Raw genomic sequence first — 23,542 nt, forward strand, 5'->3', positions numbered from 1 at the left:
TCTCAGGTGAGGAAACGCTGGCAGGACATCCGGTGCTGGACGAGGAGGATTGCACGGCTCCTGCTGGGGGACTCACCTGAGAGCCGTAAGAACCGTGGGCGCCGTCGTCTGACCCACATCCAGAAGCGTGTGCTGGCGGTGGTCTTCCCCGATATGGACAGGCGCCTACAGGAGAAGCAGCAGCAGGAAGGGGGTAGGTACATGTGTGTCAGTTGTGTGTCCCCAGCCAATGTAAGTGCGCAGTTGCATGGATACACTGCCAGGGTTTGATTGTGCAGTGCGTCAACTTGTCCCCAAAGTAGCCCGGTGCTGTTCTCACTCCCTCCCTTCCCCTCCTTGCCATGTGTTCCCTGGTCTGTGTGTAGCCACTCTTGCACAAGGTTATTTAGTCAGGCAGTTTATGCTGGTGCCCAATGCTAGCAGCATCATGTGTGGGGGTGATGTGTCACAGGTCTGGGGACCTTGCGTGTGCCATGGCCAATTTCAGTCATTGTGGGGTCCATGTCACTTGGCAATGTTTGTGAATCACGACATAGGGGTGTGTCTCCAAAGTGTACAGCCTTCCAGCATTCATGTCCAATTGTGTGCCCTCTGACATGATGTGCCTGAGTGGGAGGCCTGCTAAGTGCAGGGACGGTTGCTTAATTTGCAGTCATGTCCATCCTGGACCATGGAGGAGTGTGGGCACTACTGTGCCCTGGGGCACCTCTTCCTAGGTATCATGTGCGTCATCCAACAATATGGACATTCACTGTGTCTTCGCCAGGGGTTGGGTAGGGTGGCATTGTACCCTGGGCTCAACTGTTATGACCTACAGGTTGCTACATGTGTCCACTGTACAGGGGGACCCATTTTGCTTGTGCATACTCACAGTGGGCATTACCTGTGTGTGTTGTTAAGACAATCTGATGATGTTTGCTTGTCAATGATGTGTGGACAGGCGCACCAGGGGCAGTGTGTGTACAGTCATGAATTAGTGGAGGCCATGTGTTTTCATCCCAGAGTAAGAGGTGTACATACTTTCTCCGTCTCAATGAGATTGTCTCAGGTGTGGGTGGTTTGTGCGTACAAGGCCTACATGTCAAAAGCTCCATCCTCCTTGCTGGGTTTGGCCTGTGTGTGATGTTTGACTGGACATACGCTCATGGTGCAGTGACCCAGTCATGTTTGGCATGGTTTCATGTATTGCCTTTGCAGCATGTGCCAAGAGTAAATGGATATGATTCCTGCTCATCCCTTTTTAACGATGCAGTGTGGTGCAGATGCTGTGCACATTTGTCCCCAGAGGCTGACTCCTCTGTAAAATTTGAAGTGAAGTGATTTGCTGTTGTGTCATGCTCTCCATTGTTTCTCAGTGGCATGGTGGGTCGACAAACTGTGTGTTCCATGGCCTACATGTGTACATAGTTTTGTAGGTGTAACTCCTGTTGCTTTTCAGGCTATGCAATGTGACCTATGTATATTTGACTCATGTGACATATGTGTACAGGTGTCTGATTATCTCCTGTCTCTTCACCTTGCCCACAGCATCGCCGGGGGACACGGAAGGAGACACTAGCACGGACCGGGAGGAGGGATTGAGCACCAGTGCCAGCAGTGCTGTCCTGTCTGGCACATGGAGTGGCACGGAGGCCGAGGGGAGTGAGGCAGAGGACCTGTTGACTGCCAACACAGACTATGACGCAGACGGGTCCGAGGCTGAGCTCCCAGAGGTGGCGGAGTCTGCCCACCCAGCTGAAGGCAGCCCTCCACATCCCCCCGCCACCTCAGTTTCCATCACCGGCCTCCCACGTGCTCGTGGCCCTTCCCTCCGTGCTCGGTCCCCACATGTCTCCTTCCTGCCAGGCACCGCACCCCCTGCCCCTGTCACCACTGCTGCGGTGAGTGCGGAGTCTGTGGACATCCTGAGGCAGTTGCAGGTTGGTCAGACTGCGATGCTAAATGTCCTCCATGCCCACACCCAGGTGCTGACCCAGATGGAGGCATACATGGAGGGCATGTCGGCTGTGCAGTCTGACCAACGGCAGTTGCTGAGGTCCATAGACTCCACACTGACTGCAGCACTGGATCTCCTGCAGCGCTGCCTACCCCCCCCCTACCCCTGCACCATCCACAATTCCCACTCCCGTGCCTGTCCCACGCACATCCAGACGTCAGCGTGCACGCACCCCAACAGACACAGGCACCACACCACCAGGGAAGTCGAAGCGCACACCTCCTGTCACGCACACACAGGGTGAGGAAGGCACACCCACTGGGTCGGGGGGGAAACGTACAACACGCAGCCACAGTGGGAGTCCGCAGTCCACACAACCCACTCCCTCCAGCATCATCCACTGCAAGTGTGCCCCCCAGCCCCAGGATGACACCACCCCGCAAGCGGTGGAGGCGGGACCTGGCCAGGGGAGTTGAGTCCCCCACCCTGTCCACACCCTCCCCCAGTGGTGCTGCGACCCATCCCTCTGCCCCCGCCCCCTCCTTGGGGCCTGTGGTTCGATTGGGTGCGGGGGAGTCGCTGGGGGAACTTGCCGACGTGTGCAGCGCCATTCTGTCCTCCACCTTTGGCGCTGGCACCCCCCCTGTGGCAGAATCATCCCTCCCTGCACCCACAACACCTACCCTTGCCCCTCCTGTCCCTGCGGTGCCTGTTTCCACCCTCCCCCCTGATACCCCTCTTCTGTGGATGAAATGGACATGTGAACTGTGCAGGCAAGCTAGGGGACACACGTCCCGATGTGTACCCCCCCCGGACTTTGCTGCTGGCCTGGCCCATGGCCCTTGTACATAGTGGACATTTTCTCAGAGATATTTTCCTGCTGAATAAAGCATTTTCTTTTGGTTTTGCACACTGATGCTTTCCTGGACTTGCTGTTGGTGCTGGTGCTCCCTGAGTTGAGGTGGTGATAATGTGTTAGGGGTCTGTGAAATGTTGGAGTGTGCTGCTCATGGGGTGTACCCTGCCATCTGCGTGCCATCACAAAGGTCTCTGCCAATGGTATTTGGTCATGTTTGCTCTCACTGTATGGTGACATTGTCCCAAGGTGTGTTCCATCCTCTGTGGAGCAGGCCATTTTCCCTGCAGAGTGTCTCCCAAATGCTGTGCTGTGCTGTGTCTACATTTCCTGGATGTGTGAGGGTTGCCTTTCAATATAGCCATGCTGGCTCAGCGATGGCTCCACCTGCATCTGGGGTATCACCCTTGTTGGTCACTGAACTCGTTGATGGGGTATATTGTCCTATGTCTGGGCACTGCTGGGAGGACTCTGCACCCACCCCTCCTGTGTCTGGGCACTGCTGGGAGGACTCTGCACCCACCCCTTCTGTGTCTGGGCACTGCTGGGAGGACTCTGCACCCACCCCTCCTGTGTCTGGGCACTGCTGGGAGGACTCTGCACCCACCCCTTCTGTGTCTGGGCACTGCTGGGAGGACTCTGCACCCACCCCTCCTGTGTCTGGGCACTGCTGGGAGGACTCTGCACCCACCCCTCCTGTCTCTGGGCACTGCTGGGAGGACTCTGCACCCACCCCTTCTGTGTCTGGGCACTGCTGGGAGGACTCTGCACCCACCCCTCCTGTGTCTGGGCACTGCTGGGAGGACTGTGCACCCACCCCTCCTGTGTCTGGGCACTGCTGGGAGGACTCTGCACCCACCCCTCCTGCGTCTGGCCACTGCTGGGAGGACTCTACACACACCCCTCCTGTGTCTGGCCACTGCTGGGAGGACTCTGCACCCACCCCTCCTGTCTCAGGGCACTGCTGGGAGTGTTAGGCACCCACCCCTCCTGTCTCTGGGCACTGCTGGGAGTGTTAGGCACCCACCCCTCCTGTCTCTGGGCACTGCTGGGAGGACTCTGCACCCACCCCTTCTGTGTCTGGGCACTGCTGGGAGGACTCTGCACCCACCCCTCCTGTGTCTGGGCACTGCTGGGAGGACTCTGCACCCACCCCTCCTGTCTCAGGGCACTGCTGGGAGTGTTAGGCACCCACCCCTCCTGTCTCTGGGCACTGCTGGGAGGACTCTGCACCCACCCCTCCTGTCTCTGGGCACTGCTGGGAGGACTCTGCACCCACCCCTCCTGTCTCAGGGCACTGCTGGGAGTGTTAGGCACCCACCCCTCCTGTCTCTGGGCACTGCTGGGAGGACTCTGCACCCACCCCTCCTGTCTCTGGGCACTGCTGGGAGGACTCTGCACCCACCCCTCCTGTCTCTGGGCACTGCTGGGAGGACTCTGCACCCACCCCTCCTGTCTCAGGGCACTGCTGGGAGTGTTAGGCACCCACCCCTCCTGTCTCAGGGCACTGCTGGGAGTGTTAGGCACCCACCCCTCCTGTGTCTGGGCACTGCTGGGAGGACTCTGCACCCACCCCTCCTGCGTCTGGCCACTGCTGGGAGGACTCTACACACACCCCTCCTGTGTCTGGGCACTGCTGGGAGGACTCTGCACCCACCCCTCCTATGTCTGGGCACTGCTGGGGGTGTTAGGCACACACCATTCTTATTGCAGGTTAGGTGCGTATATACACGGGTGGGGGTTCGCGGCGTACATACACTGCTGGGGTGGGGGTTCGGGGCGTACATACACGGGTGGTGGTTCGGTGCGTACATACACGGGTGGGGGTTCGGGGCGTACATACACTGCTGGGGTGGGGGTTCGGTGCGTACATACACGGGTGGGGGTCCGGGGCGTACATACACGGGTGGGGGTTCGGGGCGTACATACACTGCTGGGTTGGGGGTTCGGTGCGTACATACACGGGTGGGGGTTCGGGGCGTACATACACTGCTGGGGTGGGGGTTCGGTGCGTACATACACGGGTGGGGGTTCGGGGCGTACATACACTGCTGGGGTGGGGGTTCGGTGCGTACATACACGGGTGGGGGTTCGGGGCGTACATACACTGCTGGGGTGGGGTTCGGTGCGTACATACACGGGTGGGGGTTCGGGGCGTACATACACTGCTGGGGTGGGGGTTCAGTGCGTACATACACGGGTGGGGGGTCGGGGCGTACATACACTGCTGGGGTGGGGGTTCGGGGCGTACATACACGGGTGGTGGTTCGGTGCGTACATACACGGGTGGGGGTTCGGGGCGTACATACACTGCTGGGGTGGGGGTTCGGTGCATACATACACGGGTGGGGGGTCGGGGCGTACATACACTGCTGGGGTGGGGGTTCGGGGCGTACATACACGGGTGGTGGTTCGGTGCGTACATACACGGGTGGGGGTTCGGGGCGTACATACACTGCTGGGGTGGGGGTTCGGTGCGTACATACACGGGTGGGGGTTCGGGGCGTACATACACTGCTGGGGTGGGGGTTCGGTGCGTACATACACGGGTGGGGGTTTGGGGCGTACATACACTGCTGGGGTGGGGGTTCGGTGCGTACATACACGGGTGGGGGGTCGGGGCGTACATACACTGCTGGGGTGGGGGTTCGGTGCGTACATACACGGGTGGGGGTTCGGGGTGTACATACACTGCTGGGGTGGGGGTTCGGTGCGTACATACACGGGTGGGGGGTCGGGGCGTACATACACTGCTGGGGTGGGGGTTCGGGGCGTACATACACGGGTGGTGGTTCGGTGCGTACATACACGGGTGGGGGTTCGGGGCATACATACACTGCTGGGGTGGGGGTTCGGTGCATACATACACGGGTGGGGGGTCGGGGCGTACATACACTGCTGGGGTGGAGGTTCGGGGCGTACATACACGGGTAGTGGTTCGGTGCGTACATACACGGGTGGGGGTTCGGGGCGTACATACACTGCTGGGGTGGGGGTTCGGTGCGTACATACACGGGTGGGGGTTCGGGGCGTACATACACTGCTGGGGTGGGGGTTCGGTGCGTACATACACGGGTGGGGGTTCGGGGCGTACATACACTGCTGGGGTGGGGGTTCGGTGCGTACATACACGGGTGGGGGTTCGGGGCGTACATACACTGCTGGGGTGGGGGTTCGGTGCGTACATACACGGGTGGGGGGTCGGGGCGTACATACACTGCTGGGGTGGGGGATCGGGGCGTACATACACGGGTGGGGGTACGGGCCGTACTTCCACGGGTGGGGGTACGGTCCGTACATACCCCTACCCACGCTCTGCGTGCCTGGGTACGGCCCGTACCCATGCCTTTGGTGGGTGGGTACGGTGCGTCCCCCCATTGTTGCGGTGCCGTGGGGTCCGCACCGTACACAGGCCTTGGGGGCGTGGCTACGGGTCGTACCACGCGTACCCCTACATGACCCAGCAATGCTGGTACGAGCCGTACCAAGGCCTTTCTGACGTGGGTACGGGCCGTACCGCCATTGATGGAGTGACGTAGGGGGACGCGTGGTACGTTCCGTACCCACGCTCTTGCGGCCTGGGTAGGGTACGTACCGGTTCGCGTGACCATCCACTTCCGTTGTGACGGACGCTTGCGTTGCTGGCCTCGCCCCCACCCCCTGGAAGTGACCAGGCCCTGATGGTCAGGTATGTCCAGGCCATGTGTGATTTGGTACCATGTGTTGGTGTTGTGTGTCCTGCCCCTGCCCCCCCCTTTGCCCCTGGTTGTTGTGCTGACCTTCTGCGGCGTCTGCGTCAGTTCCTGTACGCCAGGTGGACTGCTAGGAGGGCAGGGATGGCACGTAGGTTCGGGTCCATGTCTGTTCATCGCGTCCAGCTGCTCCTTGCGTGTGTCGTCCTGATTTCCCGGCAGTTTTTGGCAGCCGGTAAATATTTTCCGTGCGGGATGACGTCGGTTCGAATCGTACTTCCTGGTTTGTGAAACGTAGGCTGGATGCGTACCGACGTCAGGTCGGCGCTTTTCAGGATCGGAATTGTGTTTCGATTCTGTTCGGTCGGTGTTTTGTTCGATTCGTACGGAAATGGTGTTTCCGTAGGAATCGTACTTGCATTTTCGGATGGATTTCGCACCGGGTACGAGTCGGACGGAGAAAAGGCTCCGTCCGACGGTTCGTAACGGGTTTTTACCGGATCGGAATTGGCACCTAAGAGTTCAGTCATACTAAACTTTATCTTCCGACCTTGTTCCCAGGGGTAGCTATGTTTATGAGATGTTATAAGCAAACTCCCCATTCTACCCTATGGGAACAGGTAGCCTTGCAATAGTGAAAAACGAAATTGGCAGTATTTCACTATCAGGACATGCCACACACACCAGGGCATGGCCTACCATTCACATACACTGCACCCTGCCCACAGGGGTAACTTGGACCTATCCTAGCGGTGACTAACATGTAAGAAAAGGGAGGGTTAGGGCCTGGCAAGTGGGTGCACTTGCCAGGTCGACATGGCAGTACCAGACTGCACACAGACTCTCAAGGGCAGGCCTGAGTTACATTGTAATGCTGCTTCTACAGCCCAATAGCAGCATTTCATTTACAGGCCCTGGGCACACACAGTGCACTGTACTAGGGAATGACTAGTAAATCAAATATGGCATCATTGAATCACTGATCCATAACAATAATTTACAAAGGGAGCACTTGCACTTTGGCACTGAACATAGGTGGCAAAGTGCCCAAAGCATCTAGAGCAGCAAAGCAAAGTCCAACACACAGCAAAACAAAACAGGAGGCAAAGACAAAAATACAGGGTAAATCAACGCCAATGATGCCAGGTCTAACACATCCCATTTTCCTGTAAGGAAAACGGGTTGCATTACAAAAAGAATGGCTTTATTTAAAAAGCAAAAGACACACAGATGGATGGTGGACGGAATGCAGAGCAAATCAAACATTCTGCCCCAGTCACTAGATCTGGGTTAAATCCATTGTTCTTTTGCTCACCATGCCACCCCAGTTTAGACCCAGCCATATGCAAATCAGTCTTGACCCTGCGCCTCATGGGAACAGTCCAGACCGAACTGCCAAGCCAGGTCCTCCCTGGACCGGATACAAGCATCCTGGGACGGGTTTAGGGGCATCACCCCTCATCAGCCAGGTTAGCTTGAATCCAGTGGCACAGTGAGCCCGGGACCCACGTCTCAGCATACCCGGCACACTTAGGGCAAAAAAGCAAAACTGGAATGGCATGGGGAGCAAAACACGATGGATTTCGCCCCAGATCTCTGTACTGGTGTGAATGTGTGACATTGTTCTGCATTCTGTCCATCAATTTTAGTTTGTGCATGATTTAAAAAGCAATCACAGACATGGTGGTCTGGTGACCCCAGCAGGCCACCATCCCTGTGACTGCACCATTCACAATGGGTCGCAAATTGCGACCTACCACATGAATATTGATGAGGCAGTTCCATTTACGACCTACTGCGAATCGCTAACAGTGACAAACACACTTTTGTACATCGTAGTTTGCAATTTCGGAATAGCGAATCTAAAATCTAAAATTCGCTATTAGGAAATCGCAAACACGCGATTTCGTACATCTGGCCCTAGTTATTTAAATGCTGGAAAGTGCGGCAAACAATATCTAGGAGTAGTGCAGGAAAATACTCTATACTAAATTTTGTCTTCTTAGACTTTATCACAGGGAATATGAAGATGAATTTACAGAAAAAGCTGAACTTGTGCCGATTCCCAACATAATTAAACTGGGCGACCGTTATCCGTCTAGTAAAATTCAAAGGTTAGAACAATTAGGGAAATTTAAGAAAAGAAATGTGTTCACAGCAATAAATGCAATAGATGACTTTAATTTTATTTTATGAAAAGGTATCTTTCAATAGCAGTCCTTGGGGAACCTCATCTGAACTGAGGAAATTAGACTTGCCCTCAGTGAAAGAGTAACTAAAGCTCGAGTGAGGGAGAGGCAGAAAATTTAGGGAAAGAACAGAAAGAGCACCTGAGTTCGCAACTTTGCAGCAACAAATTGTATAACCCACCTAATATTGATAAATGCTGCCTGTAAAGCATATGGAACAAATCACATAATCTTACTGATGAGAGAAACAAGTAATCAAACCAATAATGCTTTTCTCCACACAACATAACTATCAGGTTGGCTACACTTACCTTTATCAGAAATAGCAGCTAAGCAAAAAAAAACTGTCAGACACTTCTCTTAAGACTACATCAGCACAGAGTTCTGTTCTGCTGGACAATATTCTTGGAAGCCCTGTGAGAAGACAAAATGGCTGTTTGGAGTCAGGGAGCTGATGTGGTTTTTTAGGTCTCGCCTAGCGCATGCACGCTGCTCACCTTAGCGAGACCTATTGTTGTCGGTTTGATGCGCGAAAGGAGACAAACCATGTGCGCGAACGGACAGGCGATGTGCAAGCACAAGGCGTCTCCTCTCAAGAAAAAACAAGCGCGCGCTCACAGGCTCCCACCGCATGCTTGTTTTTGTTTCACATTCTCCTCAGAAACTCTGCAGGACTTCCCTGGGAGCAGAACAGAGGAAGCACATCAGCAGCATACGCCCTGTCCTACTTTGCTGGAACGTCAAGAAAAGCTAAATGAGTTTATCAAAGAGGGCTGAGAGTATTTTAGCAATGACGGTAAATGTGGGAGGTATAACAGTTGTGTTATTTTGTGGTGGAATGATTCATGCGGAAACCAAGGCACCAAACAGCGTGACAACAAATTGAAAATTACATGTGCGTGTGAATAGGCTTAAATCTCTATTTCAAAGCAGCGAAGATCATTATCAGACAGGGACTGTGCTAGAGAGCAAGGGTGTGCTTGGTTTGAAGACTGAAATAATTTCAGACTGCTTTCAGCTTTTAGGCGTTTTTGGAGACTATTCTCTATATATTAACAGCTTGTAGATGTATAAACTATAACATTCATCCATACACAATGATGAATGAACCTGCCCCTGAAAGGAAACCAGATCAGTTAATTACTCTAGGACAGGTATTATCTTTGCAATATCGCTTCCTTTTTACCATGCCTTCATCATGCAGAAGTACATTCACCAATTCAACTGTTATTTGATTTGCTCACTAATGCGCACTGCATGCCCTATCGCCCTCCTGCGCCTCCAGCATTTAGCAGCATGCTTTTCATGGCCCCGCCTCCCCATCATAGATGCTCTGTTCAGCTGGTGGGGCATTCTCTCTCCCCTCCTCTTCCTCCGCCTATTAGCAACAGATGTGCAGCCAATTGACTTGTTCTCCCCCTCCCCCGAGAGCCGAGCAGCAACTCATCCTCTCAAACAGGCATGCTGATATCATCCTTCTGTTTTGCTAACTCCTACATACAACAACAGAGAGGCCCCTGCAATGGATGGATTTGCATGTGTTGATGTTTTAAAACATGAGTAATGCAGAAAAGAAGATGCATTTTTTGCCGGTGATAGTGGAGGCAGTTGAGCAGTTGCATCATCCTCAGCACCACTCGGGTTGTTGGTGTAACCGATGCAGCTACGCAGTTTGCACTACATTGTTTCAAAAAGACAACACCCAGTGTATGGTATACAGAGCAGAAGGCACTATTTGAAAAAATATATGCCGGTGCCTCGCCGCCGCACTGAATTGAAGCATTTCAATTATAGCACTTTCTTAATGTTTGAAGCCCTGAAGGGCTTTAGCTTTAAACATCTTAAGCGCAATTGCTTCAAAAGTAACATAAATAGAAAAAAGGTGGGCGGCCACCATTTGTTTTCCTTTTACTTTTGTAGCAATGGCGGTAAGCCTAGCTTTATCCTTAAACATTTCGAGCTAAAGCACGGCGTGCCGCCATTGCTACAAAAGTAAATAAATAGATAAAAAACAAGAATTTGCAGTGCAATATGTCTTGCATTACTAAAAGTTTGAGCAATTGGCATTGCAAATAATAATGCAACGCCAATAGCTCAAACATTCAGTAATGCGAGACCTATTGCATTGCAAATGCTTGTCTTGCTATGGGAGAGTCTGGCCATGGCTCAGTGAGTCTGACAGATTTCAAGACAAGAATGCGACCTGCTTTTGTGCAAAATAGAAACGTAGGGCCTGATTACGATCTTGGCGGATGGGAATCTCTGTCACAAACATGATGGCTATCCCACCACAGTGTTACAAGTTCCATAGAATATAAAGGACTTTTAATTTGGCGGACTGGATATCCGTCACGTTTGTCACAGAGTAACACTGTCTGCCAAGATCGTAATCAGGCGCTAAGTCTAACCCAGGTTAGTGCTGTGGGTTTAGTGTCATTTAGAGATGGTCTAGAATATCTGAAATAACTTCTTTTATGTGTGTGAGTATTCTGCAAGGGAGCCCTTGTAAAAAAGCTTACCTAAGACAAAGACTTCTTCTGGGGGGAAGTGCCTTTCAGAGGCTGTTGCTAAAATATTGCATACTGCTGTGACTTTTCCTTGTTTGAGTCTCTCTTTGCCGGTTTCCTGTAGCTCATGCATACATTGTAGTCGAAACCTAAAATGTGCACCAGGGTCCCATGCCCCAGGCTGCATTCAAAGAATGTTGCAAAAAACACGTTGTCTTGTCTTGGTTTTGTTCACAGCCGTCAGGCAAGGCACTTCTCCAATATACACTTATGCCATGGAGAGAGTTATGGCTTGCTCTTTAAAGAGGAACTCAGACCATTCCTACAACTTAAGTTGTCTGCGATAGTATCGATAATATCTAATTGAGTTACATCTGTGTAATCACAATAAACTAGGCAACTGCCCTCAATTTTCTTCACAATCTATTTAAGGTCCAGGTAACATAACCTTCCTCATCTGTAGGTTGTATTGCCCTCTGGCTCCATGGCTAGCAGGTATAAGTCATCTCCAGCATTGTAAGCCTTCAAATGTGTAGATGTTATAGCATCAGTTTCCTGGGCCTAGCAGTCACATCTGGGGGCTAATTTCTGCCCTCTTGATATCAAGTCTTTTGTTTGACAGGGTCTCGACTGCTGATGGGGATAATCTTTTGTCTTGGTTATGAATTAATAACATGTCCGTGTATTCCTTCAGCTGGCAAAGCATTGCTACTCCCTTCTGTTCCTTCCTCTCTCCCTCCCCGTACCACCCCAATTCTCCTTGCTCTCCACCTCCCACCCTCTCCCTCCACTCTCCTTTCTGCTCCAAGCTAGGAGCTGGCGGATTGTAATTTCTTATCCGTGCAGCTGAAATTTATTTCCTTAACAGATAGTGACGCAACGGCGGCGTAAAATAGGCGCAAGGGGCTTGTAAATCCGCCCCCTACTAGGTACCAAGTATCCACTAGTCCTGTGTTTAAGGCTTCACTGAAAGGCAAGGTATACTATTTAATAACCAGCATATAATGCCTGAGTCTGTCCATCAGGCCTATGGACTTATCAAAAAAGGCGAACAATTCATACAATCAGAATAAAACAAAATTGTGAGCACACTTTGGGCAGATGGTATTTCTTACAAGGGGTAAATCTGGATGGCACGATCTACTTACACCAAAACATGACTATGTAATAACCCATGCACTGGGTAAACATGGGCAACGTGTGTTTGACAAGTGAGGGTGCGGTGGTATATCATATCTTTTATTGATGAATTTTGTAGTAAATCACCTTAATTGGCCCTTAGGACATGTGGTCAGGCAAGAGAGTTTAAAACCTACAAGTGAAACCTACGTCTCTGCTCCGGTCCCAAGGACTGTGTAAGGCGTGTGGCAGATATTATATTGAGTTTCAAGAACACACGAAGTTCACACTTCAGGAACAAGCCTGTGTGACCTTGAAAGCCAATGTGCTAAGTCCTGTATGGTGGTGTTTTTTCGAGTACAATAACAGTTATGACTTCTTATAGCATATTGAATTATTTTAGGGGTGACATAGATGTAATGTTTATTTTAACTTAAACGCTCATGACCCCCGGATTGTTTCCATTAGAGAAACTAAATTACTGGCATGTAGGAGTATGGCCATGGATTCTTGTTTGCACAGTAGCGGTTATTCAGTTACTGATAACCTTTTCAAAGATAATGGCAATGAGATATATTATGTTTTTACTGATTCGAGATATGTATGTATGCATGTTATGATAAATAGATCACAACCCTAGCTGACCAGCAACGGAACTTTGTACATCTAGGTAGTTACACATTTGACATGCACATTTCACATGATGCCAAATATCTATTCTATTCTATTCTATTCTATGCTATTCTATTCTATTCTATTCTATTCTATGCTATTCTATTCTATTCTATTCTATGCTATTCTATGCTATTCTATTCTATTCTATTCTATTCAATTCTATTCTATTCTATTCTATGCTATTCTATTCTATGCTATTCTATTCTATTCTATTCTATTCTATTCTATTCTATTCTATGCTATTCTATGCTATGCTATTCTATTCTATTCAATTCTATTCTATTCTATTCTTTTCTATTCTATTCTATTCTATTCTATTCTATGCTATTCTATTATATTATATTCTATGCTATTCTATGCTATTCTATGCTATTCTATTCTATTCAATTCTATTCTATTCTATTCTATTCTATGCTATTCTATTCTATTCTATTCTATTCTATTCTATTCTATGCTATTCTATTATATTATATTCTATGCTATTCTATGCTATTCTATGCTATTCTATTCTATTCTATTCAATTCTATTCTATTCTATTCTATTCTATGCTATTCTATTCTATTCTATTCTATTCTATGCTATTCTATTCTATGGTATTCTATGGTATTCTATACCTGCAAAGTGCATGGACATAAGGGCCTTCATTGTGCAGGGAAAAGTGAGAAGCGCTACCCATCAAATAAAATTCACCACTGAAAACAATTAAAACAAACACAAATAATTAACATCAAAAGGAATACAGCAAAACAACAAGCCGACCTACAAAATAAAATTAACAGCATGCATTGGCAAAGCTAATAGGTCTTATTATTTCGTGAGGAAAGTGTTTGGTAATAGTTGTTTTGCACCGGTAGACTTAAAACCAAAATTTGTAATGAAGCAACAGCTAAACTCTCAAACTTTGTGAAACGGGGTCAGAAGAAAAGTTTGCGTTGTAAATGGTGAAACAGAATAAGGCATCCAAACAGCAAACACACAAAAAACAAACAATAAACCAACAATTAAAAAGTTACAGTGGCAGAAAAGTTAATACATCCAAGAACATTCATTGATTCAATTACAAGCGACATGTCATGTCACATCAGAAGTCTAACAGAAGGAATATGCAAACCTAATGGGGACACAAAAATGAAAATGTAAACAAAGACGAAATGACATGGCTGCGATTGACAGCCCATCCAAGCAATGGCAACCCATATAAAACACAGAAACCCCAATGACTGAAGGGGGTAGCTCAAAGCCAAATCTCTCTCATTTCTCTCTCGATTTGTATTTTTTAAGAATTGATGGCATGAGTTATATACACACTGAAAACTGCATTTTGCTACACCTAAATAGAGAGACGATTTCAGTGCTACCCAAAAACCCTCTCAATTTGAAATATACTTGAGTCCGACAGGCACTCCCACAATTAAGCATATGGACATCATAAACCTTAGCCTCCAATTCGCTCTCTCTTGAACCAAGGTTCAAAGAACTGGAGGGCATGAGTCAAGTGAACAGTGGGAGACGGTAATTTTGACAAAGGGGGGGTAGGCAGGCCGCACACATATACTTTTACGCACAACAAATTCATACATATATACATACAGGCACACACGCACCAAACATTCAAAAACAGAAAACATACATGTACTGCAGCTCCGGGAGAGGAAAGCCTCGTAAGTCCCAGGAGGGATGGGACTGCTGCCCTCCGTCAATGACGGAAGACAGCAGTCCCACACTCGTCAAGAGAGTCTGATGGGTTCAGTGAGAGTTGCTGGCCCCTCCCCACTCTGATTGACACTCAGCCCTGGCCACTTCAGGGCTTAAAACGCAAGGGCTGAGGTCCGAGGCAAATGGCGACGCTCCCCCTCCTGATGAGGTGGAGGTCCTCGAGGCACTTTGCCAGGATGAGGAGATCACACCCACAGGGCTGTAAAATCCTCAAACTGGAAAAGTTCCGCTCAGGCAGCCAGGACCCTGCACATTTAGCACCTGTAACTCCTTTTGGCCTGACCCAAACAAGAAGAGTGTCTGTCAGGTTGACCTTTACTCAGCCTGCAAACAAGGTGAGGGAAAAGAGGTGAGGGGGCGCAGTCCCTTCGCCCGTATGGTGGGGCAAGGGATGTGAGCGAAGGGCACTTCCAGGAGTGCATTGTGAAAGGAGCAGTAAATCTGTGGAACACAGAGCTTGACGGGCTAATACTAATGTTGTTTAGTATGAGGTGGTTGCGTCTCAATAGCTGTCAAGAACACAATTAATTTTGCTAAGCCTCTTTACATTTTTGAATTTCAATAGGTGCTGTGCTGTTCATTCCAAATACATTAATACAGCTGATCTCTTACACAGCTGCATGCATACATTCCCATTAGCATTGTTCCAATCATGCTTCAGATGTGTCATTTTTCTTTCCCCTGCCTACTCACCAACATTCATTTTAATGTTACTCTATAATTTGTCTACTATTAAAATTGTCCTTTTTGAGATACCAATTGGAAAAACGGTACATGCAGCCTTCTTGAAAATGTGGTTACCATGGTAATTCATAATCAGATCTGAAACAGTTCCTCTCTTAGAGGAAACAGACTTGCAGTCCACGTTGCAGGGAAAATGATTTCTCCAAGAAAGAGTTTACAAATATGGAGGCCTATTTTAAAAGCTTTTGTTTTAAAAAACCACTGTAATACTATTTTGACTTAATGCATTTTATTAAAAACCTGTGTAAACAAATTGTTGCAGGTCTCAATCATAAAAAGTTCAAATGAACTGAATATGCAGTGTATGGAAAGGTTTTACCGAGTCATACATGGATGGCCTGCTGTACACAATTTAAGCATTTCCCCAGCTATGTTCGCAAGTTGTGTTTTTTCTGTACTCGAGCACATGGAGGAGACTTTGCTCAGGAATGGAATCGCCTCTTTAGGGGTCATGAGACCTGTGTAATAATTTCATGTTCTGCATTTGATCCATCACGATCTTGTATCACAATCACATATTTATGTGCTTGAATTTCTTTCATTCGTAAACTGTGAGCTTTGAGGAGCTGAGACACCGAAGGATGAAGCGCAACTTAGCTATATCAACAACTCGGCCAATCTAGGACTCAATTATGTTTTCATGCTTGAGATCAGTGCAGCAACTGTTTCTACGGTCGATTGCTGATGGGCTAGTTGATCTGGGTGGCTATGAGAATCTGTATTGCTAACCTGGGAAAGAAGAACTGTCAAAGCTCTATAACCCCAACAAACTACTGACCAACATGGAAAGAGTTTATAATGGGAATCGCCAGATAAAAGACAGCTGGTACAGGAAAACTTGGGGGCATATCAACAACAACCGGCGATAATTATCGCTAAGCGCACTTAGCGCTAGGATAATTGTCGCCGGCTAGCGTGGATTTTTATTGCTGAGATAGCGTGCTATTAGCAACGCTTATCTCAAAAGCGATAAAAATCCTAGCGCTAACTGCCTAACGTGAGATTATCGCTGGAAACCCAGCGATAATCCCACGAAGTTTGCCGATAGCTTGCTGATAGGGCCTCACATACTTAGCCATGATATCCACCTTCCATAGGATATCATGGCTAAGTCAGTTTCAAAGCAGGCGTAAGGAAAGTAGCGATAACAGAGTTTATCGCTACTTTTCCTGTCGCTATGCTGCTTTGCGTGAGGCTTGATGATAGGAGAAATGTCGCTTAGCGACATTTCTCCCGTTATCCTGGGAAGGAACGCCCACTTTGCATCTCATTAGAGATGCAAAGATGGGCGTTAAGGGAAATGGACATAAGGCAAGGTTTCAGGCGATAGCATGACCTTGCAGATAAGGCGATAAAATGATCGCCTCTTTTTGTCTGAAAACGGACGCAAAAGCGGCGATAATTTTTTAACGCCTGCTTGCTGATATGCCCCAAGGCTTGTTACTTCAGAGATGTGCGCCTGCCTTGCCATGTCCCCGCCAGGTATGTTTCACACTCGACAGTTACATTTTCGCAGTGCCCAAAAAAAGGAGCAGGAAAGACACTGAAACACAGCAGGTTTGGGACCACAGGCCGTGCAAAACTATTGCATTGATTATTTTGGCTGCAACGTCCTAGGAGACTTCCCGCTGCCACGCAGACTCTCTGCCCAGCTGGCATCTTTGGGCAAACTGTAGCGCAGTGCTTAAGGGGAAAATGAGGAGCATTGCTACAGGGTTGAGTATGTATCTCACCATAAGCTCGCCAGAGGACATCTTCCTCCCAGGTGGTCACCCTACAACAAAAGTTAAATCCTTTCTGGACCCCTTAAAAGATGCAGATAACACAAGAGTGCAGTGAAGATGGCAAACCCCTCCAAAGACTGTTATTTGGACCATTTTGTTCTGGAATGCCACAGGTCTTTCCTGCTTTCACCTTGGGCACAGCCCTTATTTAGCTCATTAAGCCTGGTGTTCTTTGATATTGACAGCAGGAGTAATCGGAACATGTCAAGTAGGCTAGAAGCATCTCCATTGTATTAGGTGACCAGTTGGCCACTGGCTGTAGACATCAACCATTGTTTTTTCTCAAACATTATTCCTATTCGTCTACTCACCCGCCTATCATCGCACCATGTGGGTGATCTGTCTCCAGTTTATTTGCACTTTCAGAGTGCACTGTGCACATCTGATTAACTGCCTGCAGTCTATCAGTGAACAATCAGACCTAGTTAGTCTGTTGCCTGGACGGGTTCTGTGAACGGTGCTCATTGGATCTGTTAGTTGTAAACTTTTAGTAAAAGGTTCAGCTATGGATTGATGCTTGCACCCAAGGAATGAACTTTACACATTTAGGGGAATATTTCTGAGAAAGTCACGCAGAGCAGCAAGTCACCTTGCTGCATTGCACTGAGTGACAGGGAAAGAACAGGAATGTGCTGTATTTAAATAATATAGTGCATACCTTCCTTTGTACCCGCTCAGGTGCCATTTTGGCTGCCTACCGCCAATGCAGGCACCCTTCCTTACACCATGGTGTAAGGGTGCCTCAGTTGCAAGCAGGATTGCTTTTGTGCAGGAAAGGGCACCTTCATGCATAAAACCACCCTGAGAGGGATATTTCTCTGTCTATGTGTGCTGTAAAATGCAGACGAGGGGTGAATAAAAAATAAAATTCAACTTACCTTCTCGCCGTGTCCTCCTCGTTCCATCTCGCCTCTGGCCAGAACAAGGCACAGTGTGCACTCAGTCCAAGGCTCCCCTGGGCCAATCACAACACTGCATTGCAGTGTTGTGATTGATCTGAGCGCCAAACCATGGTGACCAGACAGGGACAGGGAGCCTGGGCATGTTCTTCCCACAGGCTGTAAAGCAGCCTGGGTGGAGAACATGCTAAGTGCGCATTAATGTTTGACCAGCCCCAGAGGGCCGGACAAAGATTCATGCACAGTTTAGGAAGTGCAACCACTCCTCCCCTCCCCTGCTCTGTCAGCAGTGCAGCCCCCCGCCTCCGACCCAGCCTGGCAAAGCTGTCGCGCCTGCAACAGGAAAAATAAAATGATAATATCTTTCCGTTATTATCATTGTATTATCCTTCCACTTCTGAAAAGCAGTGGAGTGACGCTCCTCCTCCTTAGCAGAGGAGCTGCCACTGAGCACATATAGAAGGAGGATGTGAGGAAGAGAAATGAAGACATTTCTCCTCATTGCACCTCCCCGAGAAGTCATTTTTTTTGGTGCATTGTCAGGTCTACCACTTTTGGTAAATCTAAGAATGCATAAAAACTATAAGAGCTGCGTGGAAACACCCAAACAACGCCCATGGAACGCCTTCCCAGGGCAGGGTAACGCAATGCAGCAATTTGCACTGTGTTGTGTTACTACAGATTTAGGAAGCCACCCAGGGCCACACAAGGGTGCCTTAGGTGGCTTTAAAAGTAGCATTTTGGGCTTGCAAGGCACATTCACCAAGTTGCAAGGTGCAAGAGCAACACAACTCTCCTCATACATATGCCTTTCAATTTAGGTGCTACACATGCAGTGAGTGAACTGTGTTTATCTGATTCTGATACTTACACCCTTTATGCGAATGCCGCTTATTTGGATTAGAACGCGCTCTCCTCTTTGATCTGATACCTACATTCTGAGTCCGTGGCGGCCATCGGATCTTATACCTGACCATGTGGACAAGATTCTTTCACCCATCAAGTGAACTGTGTCAGTTTCATCCAATGTTTAAAAATAAAAATGGGTGAAAAGCTTGAATTAGTCTGAGCCCCTGGTAATCGTTCATGATCCCTTCTGTAATAGTTTGGGACCTAGGCCCTCATGTCGGATAAATGATTACACAGACACCCAAAGTATAGTGCTGGAACTGGCCCAGGGCACGTGCGCCCGACCCCTTTTATTAGCAGGGTCACCTGACCGGTGGCACCTGTGATGAATGGATGTGTGGTGAGTGTGAAAGCCAGCCTTTAGGGAGTGGCAAGTGGAAACACAGTGTAGAAACACTAGGCTGTGACCAGCCGGTCACTATACCTGCCACCAGGCGCGCAACACCCATTGGACTCAAAGGGCTTCAGCCCCCCCACCGTCGTGTGTGGCAGCCCGCGATGAGACAGCTTCCCGGGCACACACAGCCGCACCCGCGCACTTCACAGGTCTGTAAAAGACCATTTGCATGTTAATGAGGCCTCGCAGTTGTTTCACCCCTTCTAAGAGCCCCTGCAGCTCCACTCTGCCTATTGCTTAAAGATTCAGCCCCCCCCCCCCCCGAAATTTTTTCTTAGCCCCCCCCCCCCCCCCCCCCCCCAAATTTGGCTCTAGTTGTGCCTCTGCCTGCCACTCCATTATTTTTACCATTCTGCCACTAAAGATAGAGACCAAACCATGTGGAAATCAGATTCTCTTCCAGGGAGAATTCCAGGGAATCCCCAGCGGTCCTGGGTCTCCCTCGGGTGCCGGTTCTCCTGGGCATCTCAGCAGGGCTGTGGCTCACAACAGGGACATCGGCATGGTGGTCCTTTGGCTGCCATGGCGATGTTCGCCGCCGCCCGTCACTCTCACGCCAATGCCAAATCAGCCCTGTATTCGAGGGAATTACTGCTGGTGACTGTGCCCACAGCTCGGCGAGGTGGTGGTAGGCGTAATAGCAGGACACTGGTTGCAGCGTCCCACAGATCTAAAGAAGGCTCCATGTATGAGACCACCAAAATGATAACCGGCTCTATCGTTTTTAGATTACCTCAGAACCTGTGCGTCATTGCCGGATTGCCTGGCGCGCGACTCAACATAAACCTGTGGCTTTATGATTGGGATCTCTTTTCGAGTGTCTATAATCTGCACAGAAAAGATAAGGCATGAGGTTTTTTCAGAATCTTCGCAGGTTCTTTCTTCTAAAAAGACATCAATTCTGCATCTCTTGAAAGCGTCGTCTTTCCGGTAAAAGTAATTGTATGTCACATAGGCTTTCTCCATAATGAAAATTCAGTCAGATGGTATCTGTTTGCATTCGCGCTCACAATGGAGTTCATTCAGACCGCGCACTTAATGGAAATGTTTCCTGGTCTTGGAAAAACGCAGGTGCATAAATCGCGCGACCATCACTCAAAGGGGTAAGTTGTATGATTCCAGTGTTTTCCATGTTTTTATTTTATTCAGAAACATTATTGTGCGCATAAGTAATTGCTGATACTTGTGCGCCTACTTTCATAAAGAGCATCGTATTTCATTACAAATATATTTTATCAACCACCAAGGACAAGGCTGTAGTTATTCAGGAAGCAGCAGTGTTTGACATTCTGGACTATTTCCAATAGAGGTTTAATGTCGCTTGGGGCACCAGCCCCACTCTCACGTGTCACTGTGGCGATTCATTTGTTGCTTGCTGTGCAATACTTTTTAATCCTCCACGCCTCTGTAGACTGGTGCACTGTGCAGGGTCCTGGAGGTAGGTTTGATCTTAACGGTGGATCAGAAGGGCGGGCTCGATGGCCTATATATGTTTTTGGACAGGAATAAATGGGAATGTTTATATAGGACCCATAGGTTTCCTTTAAAATGAGTTGTATGAATTTCAGCGGATGCAAATCTTCTGGTGATAAGTGCACTTTTTAGGCATTATCAAATGAATTTTTTGGGGAAACTTCTGCATCCGTAGTAATAGCAGCATTAAATGACCCTCTTTAGCTGTTTCCACTAGATGTAATGTCCAGACACACAGTTGCTGATCTGATCTGATACTTGGCAGGCCTGGGACTTCTGGTTCTAACTGCTAATTATGCCTAACATTCAGTAACGCATAAAGAGTCAATCAGCAGCCAGCTATCTGCTAATGTTTGTGCATCACTTCTTATGAGCGAACGCAGATGTGCGTGCAGTGTGTAGATGCAGCCATGTCATTGTAAAATGTACTGCTTTGACATGACAAGCTCGTTAGGGTATGGTTCGTTTTTTGCACTTCTTCATACTGGGCCAATGGCCCTATTCATAACCCTTTCTGCGCATCTAAGTTCACCTTACGAGGGCGGGGCACAAATAGCGGACCCAGATTCACTTACATTGGGGCTGACTCAAGATAGATGCTATGACTGTGGATGAAAAAAAGCGTATTTTCTGCAGCCATGCATTTGAGGTTAAAAGTGAGAATGAATGTTATAGGGTGGGAGCAAGTGCAGTGGTTATTGGTAATGAATGTAACCAGTCTCCAAATCAATGAATATTTACAAATATTCCCAATGGGTTGTTACCAAATTGCAAAATGAAGGTCAGGGCAATTAAATTAAGGGCTGTAATAAGTGTGTAAGTTGGGTGTGAAAAGAAACCAAGCTACCCTACTTCTTTGGAGTGTGTGTGTAGCTAATTGGGACCCACCCCTTTGGCCACCCTGGACTTTTCGTTATTGACTACCTGGTTTTTAGGCTTATACTATGAGCGAGTCTCACTACTTGAGTCTCACTGTACATTATTGGTAAAGCGACTGAGTGCTAACTTCCAGTGTCTGCTTACAAGTTAGTGGTACTGATGCAAAGCTAGGGAAAGAGGTACGAGGCTGGCTGCACGTGGACATGTCAGCAGACAAACAGGTAGCCTATTGCAGAGGGAATCATCAAGGATTGGTACTGACCTGTGGTAGGCTTTATAATGTGAGTGGGCATTCATATGGAGGCCTGTGGTGCTTACACTGTATTACTTCATATAGGTGCAATCTACTCTAAAGTTGAGTTTCAATCCACTAAGGTCTACAAGGTCCAATGAGGTACCAATCTAGGGGTAACCATGTACCCTAAGTGTAGATTTAGAGTCCCTAACTTCATATCTACACTGATTATGGTAAAAGTTGTCATCTTTCGCTGGTTCAGCTCATAATCAGATTCCAGGCCTTTGACTCCCAATTCCGGGCCAAGTTCATTCCTTTGCTCCCCAACAGAATGATCAAAAGCCTTCCTACAGAGTAGAGCAATTAACAGTATTTGACCTGGCTCGTGGGAAAGAAAGGGGTGGGGAGGATATCTTCATCTGTTAATTAGCATGTCACAACGCACCTGGGATGAGACAGCCCATGTCGACAGAACCAAAGGAGGAGGGCCCGACCACTAGGGCCAATACAGGAGGGGCTTGCCTTCAAAGATTTGGTGGGAAGTGATCAGGCAGCTGTTTTAGCTAGGTGTAGAGCCAAGGCTCTCAGGGGAACTCTTTTCATAGACAACCTGAGGTTCCACATATTGGATTGTCCCAAAATGCTATGCAGGAGGTTTGAGACAGGGCTGAAATGATGATGTGCCTGCCCTCCCCAGGATTGTGAATCAAAAGAATGTAATGTGAGCTGGCCTGATCAAGTAGTACAATTTCTGCAGTACTGTCTAAATATTTTGATCAAGCAGAGCCATATGGAATCTCTTCATTCAGGAAAAGAAACAAGAATCCTCACCCACCAAGGTGCCATGCTTCATCATAGGGTTCTGTTCCAAGCTAGGTGGGAGGTGCAATGCCTAGCAGTCCTCTCCCAGGGGCCCTTTGATAGAGATGTTTTCACCCCCCGGGGTAGGTGCTGATGTGTCAATGATGATAGTGTGTGTTGTAGCTAGTGAATTTTTTTTAATTGTCTATAGATCCCCATAGGAATTTACTTTTATTTTCGGGAAAGGGGGACTATGGGAAAACTAAAAACTTTGGGGAGCAATTGAATGTTAGTTGTTCTATGGTCCCCCTCTTTCGGTCCCCATTTCACACCCGGTTACCTCATAAGATCAAGTGGCATTTCTTCAGTATGGTCCAATACAGCCTTACTATTTGAGGACAATACCTGAATTTGTGATAATGTTGTTACCCTTATTACACTGAATAAAGTGTGTTTCATGTAAAATGAGTACCCCCTAAATTTGGTGACTCAAATGTTCCAGGAGATGGACCTGTTGGAAAACAGCCAATAATAGAACACATATAAGCATTATTATACATGTCAACTCGCATTTGCAAAAAGAATGGTGTCACTTGTTCACAAAGTTGAATATAGTAATTGAAGCACAATGCATAGTGACATTATAAGCATACTCCTGCAAATCACTCGTGGTCACTACAGAATGTGTTTAAACTGCATCTGTAATTGGTCCACATGTCAGCTTTGATCG

At 48.4% G+C, this 23,542-nt stretch overlaps 1 protein-coding gene across 1 annotated transcript in view; it reads left to right on the plus strand.

Moving 5' to 3' along the window:
* The window catches only part of DNAH9 (dynein axonemal heavy chain 9), a 1,479,259-nt gene that overhangs the window by 1,450,564 nt on the left and 5,153 nt on the right, over nt 1–23,542 (plus strand). The window lies entirely within an intron of this gene.

Source organism: Triturus cristatus, chromosome 7, assembly GCF_964204655.1.
Source record: "Triturus cristatus chromosome 7, aTriCri1.1, whole genome shotgun sequence".
Taxonomy (NCBI): Eukaryota; Metazoa; Chordata; class Amphibia; order Caudata; family Salamandridae; genus Triturus; species Triturus cristatus.